We start from the raw sequence: 10,474 nt of genomic DNA, 5'->3' as shown, positions 1-10,474 counted from the left end.
AAAGTACATATTTGTTAACTATTTTGTTGTTACATTTTTTAACATTCTAGAAATCAGTAAGTTTTCCAGACTGGGAATATAGCACAGTAGTAGGACACATGCCTAGCATGCACCAGGTAAAGGAAGAAAGGAGGGAGAGAAAAAGAGAGGAAGAAGGAGGAAGAAGGAGGGAGGGAGGGTAAGAGCTGTGAGCCAATTGCCATTACTTGTTCAGTATGAATTTAAGATGGGCTAGAAAGTTACTATGTATCCAGTTGTTACTTGAATTGAAACCTTTCCTTGTTACTAGTGTTGATTGGATAATTTTTATTAGGTGCCAAGAGCAATCCATGTATATTTTCTTATATAGTCCTTTCAACATCATTATGAAGGCATCACTGTTACCTATTTCATTAATGAAAAAACAGAGTGTCATCCAAGTCTAAAGCCATGGTGTGAAAGTTGGTGGTTCTGGGACTTGAATCTGACCAATTGTGACTTGAGTCACATTCCTAAACACTACTCTGATCCTTCCTCTCTTATTTGTGCTTACAGCACCACAGCCAACTTCAATGTACATCCCAAATTACTACCGAAGACATCATTTTGGGGCAAGTTTGAAAGGAAATATGAATGCAGAGTGCTGGACACATCCTAAGTAATGCAATTACTGAGAGCAGAAATAATTATTAAGGGCTGGGAAGGTGGCTCAGTGGTAGAGCACTTGCCTTGCATGCTCGAGGCCCTGGGTTTGATTCCTCAGCACCACATAAGCAAAAAGAAAAAAGCCGGAAGTGGCGCTGTGGCTCAAGTGGTAGAGCACTAGCCTTGAGCTGAAGAGCTGAGGGACAGTGCCCAGGCCCAGAGTTCAGGCCCCACGACCGGACCCAAAAAAAAAAAAAAAAAAAAAGAAATAATTATTAAAACAAGCCTCAGAATTTTTTCAGTTGAGAAACTGTGTGTCACCAATTGTAGCATAATTAAGGAGCATACATTAGGTGCTAAACACCTGTCAACATTTCTAGCTAATTTAAAAAAAACTTTCTATGTGGAGAGGTAAACACACAATATTAATTGGAACACTGTAATAGTAAATGATTAGAGACAAACTATTACTAGAGAAGTGTTCTAGTACACTTACATGTGGATACAACTATTATATTCAACTACTATATTCAGTCATAAAAGAAATGGCATGAGTACATTCTGGGAAGAAGAAGTCTGGCTAATCTAAGGTGGAATGAGAGATATTGTTGAAATAGATTGTCAGTAAGCATGAAAATAGAACAATGAAACATCTTTAATTTTATTAGGAAGGGGGATAAAGAAGAGTGACAGAGGGGGAGACTGATTGAATATATTAATACATATGTGGAAATATCACAATGAATCCTCTATATAGCTAACATATGCTAATAAATGTTAAAAAGAAAAAAATGTGTCCATTAAAAACAGTGCCTTACATCCCCATACACTTAGATACTAAGCCTCCAAACACAAGCTGATGGGATTTATGAGGGAGTGACAATCTAAAGTTGTCCCCTAACAAACAGCAAAGTCCCATCAAGTACAAAGCACACTTGATACTTTTTTGAGGAAAAACCCTGGAGACTATTATCTTTGTTTTCCTTCCATGTTAGATCTAATGGCCATATGCTTAGCTAACCACTCAAAGACATGAATGATTTCCATTTAGAGCCCATGTTTCATGGAGGGGAAAAATACACACACACACACACACACACACACACACACACACACACACACACAAAACCAATGTGTCTCTTTTATGTCTAGAGTCTCACGCAGTGTAGAAAAATGACCACCTCAAGAGATTCACATGGAAACAGATCTGCTGAAAAAAACAGACCCTACCCTTTCACTATGTTCTTACTCTATGGCAGGTACTTACTTAGTAAGTAAGGATTGCAGTTTTTAGTATTTATTTCTTCATTGCTTTGTTTGACCTCATATGCTTAGTTGAAAAGGTAGTTTAAAGCCTAATGGTAGAGGATTTACCTAGCCTGTGTGAGGCCCTGGAGTTCATCTCATCACCACAAAGAAGGAGAAAATTATGTGTGTGTGTGTGTGTGTGTGTGTGTGTGTGTGCGCGCGTGCGATATATAAATCATGTATATGATAAAACATGTGTGATGTGACACAACAGTATTAAATTGACAGTAGTGACTCTCACAATAAAAGTTGGCAGGTGCTGTCAAAGTGAGACTTTCCACTCTTTACAAGCCAAGTGAGCCTGCTGGAGTTTTCCTGTACGGGCAGAAGATGAAAGACTTCTGGTTCCGAGACATAGGACTTTATTCTTTACATCATAGCAAGCAGAGTGGGCATCATCGTAATTGCCTCTGTTTCCCATGTCCCCAAGTCCCATGGGCAGTGATGTGAATGAACGCATGTACACATGGTGTTTTAGGAGAAGAGCCCATGGGGCTTGTACTCAGGGCCTGAGCACTGGCCCTGACCTTTTTCACTCAAGAATAGAGTGCCTACCACTTGAGCCCCAGCTTCACTTCTACCTTTTTGGTGGTTAATTGGAGATAAGAGACTCACAGGATTTCCTGCCCGGCTGGCTTTGAGCTGCAGTTCTCATATCTCAACCTTCTGAGTAGCTAGGATTGCAGGGGTGAGCCACTGGTGCTCCACATAGCCAAACCCTTTATCTTTCCTTCCTTAACAGATTTTTTTTCATATATGTAAATCAGGTACACATTTGGGACCCTGACAGAGCCCTAGACTCCCTTCCTTAAATTGGGGAGCAGCTGGGCGCTGGTGGCTCACTCCTGTAATCCTAGCTACTCAGGAGGCTGAGATCTGAGGATCTAGGTTCAAAGCCAGCCCAGGCAGGAAAGTCTGTGAGACTATTATCTCCAATAAGCACTAGAAAACCGGAAGTAGTGTTGTGGCTCAAGTGGTAGAGCACTCACCTTTAGCTGAAGAGCGCAGGGACAGCACCCAAGCCCAAAGTTCAAGCCCCACGACCAGCCAAAAAAAAATTGGGGAGCAATTTCCTGGGTTCCTAATTGCATTACCAAAGTCATATGGGTCCAGATGTTATAACTAGGAGACTTGAAAATGATCATGGCTTTCATGAGACAGAATTTATTCCATGTTCACATAGAAGTATGAGTAGGTGGCCCAGGGCTGACAGACAAGCTTGAAGTTGCCTTGGTTGTTACATTGCCACCCAACCACATGTTCACATCTCGTGGCTCAAAATATTTAATCTAGCTGCTACCAAGAGAGAGGAGAAAAGGAAGTGTACAGCATGGACCTTTAAGTATAAACCCCAGAAGTTATACATATCATTTCTGCTCATATCCCATTTATGAATCACTTGGTCATGCCCAACTTCAAGGAACGCTGGGAAATTTGGTCTTTATCCTGGAGGGGGATTATTACTAATGAAAGAGCAAACAATTGGGTAGCTATTTCTGCTATACTGTACTTTTTTTTTTTTTTTTTTTTGTCAGTTGTGGGGCTTGAACTCTGGGCCTGGGCACTGTCCCTCAGCTCTTCAGCTCAAGGCTAGCGCTCTACCACTTGAGCCACAGCGCCACTTCTGGTTTTCTGGTGGTTTATTGGAGATAGGAGTCTCACAGTCTCTCCTGCCCCGGGCTGGCTTTGAACCACGATCCTCAGATCTCAGCCTCCTGAGTAGCTAGGATTACAGGCATGAGCCACCAGCGCCCGGCTATACTGTACTTCTTTTGCTAGAGGGATGTCAGGCATTAGAACCAGGGAGCTGGAGTCAAACCTTTAGGTCACTAAAGGACTGGGATGAGCAGCAGGACTTGAAATGTTTCCCACCAGTTAATTCCTTCAGGATCCCTGCTCTGTGCCCTCTGTGTGACTGAGCCAGGGCAGGGGGGTGGGGGGATGTTAGGGGAGAACATTGGCCTTGTTTGAGTTCTTAAGGAGGAAGAAGCAGAGGGAAGTCAGAGTGTCCCCTTTATTACTAATATAGCCTGATGGGAGAAGAATTTTAGAGCTGGTAGCCAAAAGACACAAGTTAGTTATAAACCTTAGACTTAGAGCAGGGACCCTTACTGAGGGTGACCAGAGCCCTAGGAGCAGCTCCCTTCCTGTTTAAAAAAAAAAAGAACCATGCGGAAGTGAGCAAGACTATGTATTCTCCAATTTACTGAGTAGATCAGTCATGCGTGTTGTTAGGAAATGAGTGAAGCAGAGACAGGAACAAAACTGAGGTAGAGCATGAAAAGCTTAGAAAAAAATTCCTTCCTCACTGAAAGCAAGATTAGGGAAGAAAAGTTCCCCTCTACCATCGTGAGCAAAGTATAGATCTTAGAAATAGCAGACCAAGCGGGTATAACAGATTCCAAACATAAAGAAGAACCCAAACAGCAAAATCAGAAATTACTCAACACTGTAGCTGGATTGGAGCCCAGCCTTGCCTCTTAGTAGTTAGGAGGTTGGGGGTAAGTTCCTTGAGGAAGATCCCTAAGTCTTCATTTCCTTGTCTATAAAATGAGGATGTAGCTGCATTCAATTCCCACAGTGGTCACAAAGCTCACATAAGGTAACACGTGAAAGGCTCTAGCTTGGTGCCAGGAGAAAATAAACACCCAGGAAACAGAAGGGGCTATTATTATTATTAATTTCTGAGAGCCAATCAACAGCTCATGAAGCAGTTTCTCCATATAAACTAGGAAAGAAGAAAGCTTTCATCTACTCTCATGGAATTCAACTGAGATCAGAAAGGTTTCTGAAGAGCAATAAAAATAATTGGGAAGAAATAGGGAAGAGGGAAAGAATGGGAAATAGGCCTCTGTAGGCTGGGCTGTTTTAAGAGGTTGGCTAGCATTCAAAACAATCTAGGCTTGTTTTTGTCCCATTTCCCTCCCCCCACCTCCCCTACACCCCCCCATATCTCCTGTGCCACCGCAAACACATGTGCATACATACACACACTTGTATACACTCTCACACAAAGCCATAGACCAGTGCAGATTGATCCTGAGTCCAATATTACACCTGCCTGTCTCAGGATAGGATATTGCATTTATAGATTAATTAGTAGAGGCTGGGTTTTGCTGTAGGATAAATGCACCCCTCCTCTCCCCTCCCCCCACAAACCTCCATAGCTTATATGAACTACAGAGATTTATTTCTTGATCGGCCCTCACTATGTGTCATCTGCTTCGTTGTGCCATGTCATCTTTACTCCAGAACCCTGGCTCATAGAGCATACTCTGTCTCTTGGTCTCTAAATCATGGCAGCCTTCATGGTAGAGAGAAAAGGGACTCTGATTGGATACACTGAGTCTTCAAGCTAATGCTTGAAGAGCAGATCTTACAGCCTACAGATCAGATGGGAGTGGTTATTTTCCCATAGGGTGGTGGCTATAGGTGGACTGTACTCTAGTCTCTATTTAAACATACCCCAAAAGTGGGAGAGACCTACGGCTTTTGAGAGCTATCCTCTCTGAAATAAAGACAGCAGTACCTGTCCTGTGAAGGGGAACTGACATGATATCACAGATAGGACTGTGGTTTGCCAACTGACAAGTCCTACACTCCCATGAGTGAATTTTCCCCTCAGTACGAGTGTATGGGGAGAGATAATAGTGTCTTTTTATAAAATACCACACTCTTTCTCTGCACACAGGAATGGTATGTTAACCATACCAGTATATACCAGGTATATACCAGGTGTTGTGATGAGCACCCTACCTGCCTCAGTTTTTAACAGTATATGACCAGGCAGGTTACATCTCAGGTGTGGAAACAACCTACAGGATCATCTATGTCTGGATGATCAGAAAAACAAAACATGGTCTGGGTATACCGTGAGGTATTATTTAGCCTTTTTTTTTTTTCTTGTCCGTCCTGGGGCTTGAACTCTGGGCCTGGGTGCTGTCCCTCAGCTCTTCAGCTCAAGGCTAGCGCCCTACCACTTGAGCCACAATGCCACTTCTGGCTTTTTTCTGCTTATGTGGTGCTGAGGAAGCGAACCCAGGGCTTCATGCCTGTGAAGCAAGCACTCTACCACTGAGCTCACTTCCCAGCCCCTTATTTAGCCTTAAAAAAGGAGAGTCTGATATGTGCTGTGCATGGATGAACTTTGAAGACATTATGTTAATAAAATCATTACAAAAGGACAAATGCTGTATGAAACCACTTGTATGAGGTCCCTCAATTATTCAAATTGACACAGAAAATAGAAAGATGCTCAGCTCCTAGTAGCTGAGGGGCAGAGAAATTGGAAAGGTATTGGTTAATGGCCAAGTTTAAGAAGATGCAAAAGCTCTGAAGAGAAATACCAATGATAATTTCACAGCACCATGTATCTCAGTGCCACCAAACTGCACATTTTAAAGGGGTTTAAATGTTACATGTGATTTACACCCCCCCAAAAAAAATTTCCATTGAGCAAATCCTAGCTACTCAGGAGGCTGAGATATGAGAATCTCCATTTAAAGCCAATCAGGGCAGAAAGTCCTTGCAACTCTTATCTTCAAGTAATGGGCATAAAGCTGAAAGTAAAGGTGTGGCTCAAGTGGTAGAGCTCCCATCTTGAGCAGAAATGTGAAATCCTGAGTTCAAGCCCCAGTACCAGCACACACACACACACACACACACACACACACACACACACACACACACACACACGTAAAAAAGGGGTGGAAAAGACTAAAAATGTCTTCAAACTTTGTGTGACTTTGTTTACCTCACAGATCCTTTAGCTACTGCAAAAGTCTCCAATGGCATTTTAATATAAAAGCAATTGTGCTGATTAATACTTTCAGGCGTAAATGTGGTTTCCAGATATAAGTGTTGCCTATTGGGGGGCGGGGGAGGGAAGATGAACTGCATAAAGCACCAAACAAAAAGAAAAGGAGAACCTGCATAAGGACTGAAGGTAGAGATGAACTCTGCTGAGACCAGAGCTGAGAGCTGAGACTTGGTTAGGTTGCTTCCCCTACCTGGGCCTCATTTTTCCCTGTGGAATGTGGAGAGATTATCTCAGAGCAAACCAGCTCAAAGTGCCTCAGCCTGAGGAATCCATCCCTTCCTTCCCCTCCTAACATTGCTCCCACAAAACCCCACAGCAAGCTACTTGTTGACAGATTTTATGGTTTGATCTGTTTAGAAAAATGTTTTTAAAGCAGCCAGATCTGGGAATGTCTGAGGTCCCAGATGTTCAGTGCTGTTTTGCTGATAAGGCCGTGAGTTGATAGAGAATTTCCCCCATGGGTTAATGCTTAACTTTGGACTTGGACTATTGTCTTCTTCTGTCCTCCCAAGCAGCGGGGTCCCCCTTCCTGTTTTGTTTTGTTTTGTTTTTCTGCTCAGACCTTTATATAGGGCTGACCCAAGAAGAGACCACAGAAGCCTTTATAACTAGGCTCCCATTATGCAGACAGGAAAACAGAGGTTCCAGATACAGACTGACCTGCCCAGAGCATGCAGTACTTTCATGTGTGTTTTCAAAATTTGGACTACATGTCAGATTTTAGAGTCCTGATTTATTGCCTTCTCAAGACGTAAGATTTCATTCGGCAGCTTGGCAGTACTGCAACTTGGGCCAATATGTACATGCATTTCCTGCTTTGTACTCCTAGCTTCCTATTTCTTCTCTCTGGCTCTCCCTGCCAGAAAGCCAGGGCCTCCCTAAGGAGACACACGAAGCAGCCTGCAAGGTTCAGTCCTAGCATTGACTCAGTCCAGTTCAGGACTTCAATGACATTAGAAGATCCAGAATACGCTGCCTGTGGTATGGTGACAAATGACACTTGAAGGCAGATAGATCTGATTTTAGTGAATTATTATACTTAAAATGTCTTCCTCTCTGAATCCTGGATCTTGTCAAAGATTCCCCCTCCCCTTCCCCTCCCTCCAGTGACGGCAGAGAAAATGAAGAAGAAGAGCATGAAAGAAGCAAACTTCTTCTTGCCTGTGAATTTATTTCAGATTGAAGGGCTGATCTCCCCACCCTAAGCAAAAGAGGAAGCGTGATAGTTCTTGTGGGTTTGCTGCTGCTTTATACCTCCTAGAAGTATGGACTATGATGCAAGCACATCCCTCGTTTCATGGTAACTGAACCCAGGGTAACGGCTTTGTGGAGAAATCATTCATGTGGCTGGTTTCCAAAAAATGATTGAGGAAAACAAGTTCCTGCTCACACTTTTCCTGTGTCTTTTCTGATATCCACACCGAGAGTCCAGTGCGTTTTGGGCACAACGATTTCAGACACACTCCACAAGAGGGGGCAGCCGATTCATGCAGGATTGCTGGCCAGCCAGCTAGGCCTGGGCTTGCTGGACCTAGCTGTGTTGCACATGCACTCCAGGCTGGCAGAAGCCATTCCTCAGCCTGTTGGTTAGCTCAGGAGGACATGGACAGGCAATGGAGTCAGGTGGACTTGGATTCAAATCCTGGCTCTGCCATGTACTAAGATCTTGGCAAAATAGCTAGCTTTCTGAACTGTTGCATTAATAATTGGTGATGTCTGAGGATCACAGAATTATTGACACTTGACACAAAGGAACCTTCTAGATCAGCACGTAAAGCCTTTCTTTATAGACAAGGACCCTGAGACCTAAACTAGACCATAAACTCATTAAGTCCATTTCTCTATTTCTCTCTCAGCACTTGGGTCAGTATTCTCTTAGTTACTATCCTGTATGTGAGCTACCTCCCTCCCTCCCTTTCTCTCTCTCTCTCTCTCTTGCTCCTTCCCTCCCTTCTCCCTCCCTCTTTTCATTCCTCCCTCTTTGTTTACATCCCTTCCTCTTTCTTCCTCCCTCCCTCCTTTCTTCTCCTCTCCCTCTCTCTTCTTCCTTCCCCTATCCCCTCTTTCTCTCGTCTTATCTCTTCCCTCTTCCTTCTCCTCCCTCCTCCCTCCCCCCATTTTCCTTCCTTCCTCCTCCTTCCCCATCTCTCCTCCCCACCTCCTCCCTCTCTTTTCAAAACAAAGGTTTGAACTCAGAGCCTCATGCTTGCTTGCTCAGCTGTTGCTCTATTACTTGAGTCATGCCACCAGTCCTTTTTTTTTCTGGTTATTCTGGAGATGGAATCTAGAAAAACTTTTCTCCTCAGGCCAGCCTCAAGCTATAGTGCTCCAAATCTCAGCCTCCTGAGTGGCTAGGATTATAGACCTGAGCCACTAGCACCTGGCTCTACTCTCCAACAGAAACATAAAGTTCAATCACCAACAAAATAAGTGAACGGAAGTATTTTTTAAGTCCATGTAATCAACAAACTTCTTTTATTTTATTTATTTATTTTTTTTTAGCCAAAGACATGTTTTATTGATCCCTTCCACTTCAGTTCTCTTTCTCCTGCACAGTCTTGGTTCCACGGAGCCACCCAGTCCGACAGGCCGCGATGAGACCCACTTTACGTCCAGCAGGGGCATCTCTATGGATGGTGGAGGGTTTGCCGATGTGCTGGTGGTTACCACCTCCAAACGGATGCTCCACAGGATTCATGGCCACACCCCGTACACGGGGCCAGCAGTTCCTCTTGGCCTTATACTTGTGGTAGGCATGGCCAGCCTTCAAGATAGGTTTGTCAATTCGGCCTCCCCCAGCCACTACACCAACAACAGCTGCCAACAGAGCTGTTGTTGGTGTAACAAACTTCTTTTAGAGTGAGGTCCGCTCCTGGATGGCAAGCAGACTCCACCCTCCTCCCAGCAAAGTCTCCACCCAGTACCTGTGTTACCTAGGCAACTGACACACCTGGAAGAGGTCACATCTGCATCCGATGAGTTCATGTCTGAATTTGATGTGGCCACACCTTTCTCCGTCTATACCCTACATAAGGCCTAGCCCAGGCCCAGATGCGCTCTTTTTCTAGCTCTTTTCTAGCTCTTTCCCAGCTCTCCCAGCTCTCTTTCCCAGGCCTTCCCCCACTACATGGAGGACCAACAAGGTTTGGTGCCAGCTGGAATGATGAATAAACCTACCCCTTACCTGGATACCAAGTGCGTGGTGCTGTTCTTACTCGGCTACCTCTTTTTAAAAATCTAACACTTTGGATCCAGAGAAAGCTACCAAGAGCTGCATTCATCCTCTGACTTTAGCGGTTTCTCACTTGGCAATGGTTACATCGCCTCTTGCCCCCCTGAGTTTCCTCATTGAAATCGTGGGGAGCACAAGGTAGAGATAAATATAGTACCCACAGCAGAGGGTGTTGTGAGAGTGTGGAGTGTATGCTGCTGATGCCAGGCCCAGCGCCTGGCACCTCAATGATGAATAAACATTGCTTCTGCAAGTCTAAGTCACATAGGCTTTCTGAACTTCTGCATTCTCATCCATGAAGGAGGCTTTCTCCTAGGGTTGTGGAGAGGATTAAATAAAACATAAAATCTCAGAACAGGACCTGCTTCTCAGTAATGTTACCAAAGACAAGAAATAATAAATGTTAACTTATTCTCTTTCATGAAGTAGGGAATGATCCTTTCTTCTTCTTTTTCTTTTTTTTTTTTGTCTATGGTTGTGGGGCTTGAACT

The sequence above is a fragment of the Dipodomys merriami genome, unplaced genomic scaffold (genome assembly GCF_024711535.1).
Source record: "Dipodomys merriami isolate MVZ:Mamm:240054 unplaced genomic scaffold, mDipMer1.0.p SCAF_336, whole genome shotgun sequence".
NCBI lineage: Eukaryota > Metazoa > Chordata > Mammalia > Rodentia > Heteromyidae > Dipodomys > Dipodomys merriami.
This window is presented reverse-complemented; position numbering follows the sequence as displayed.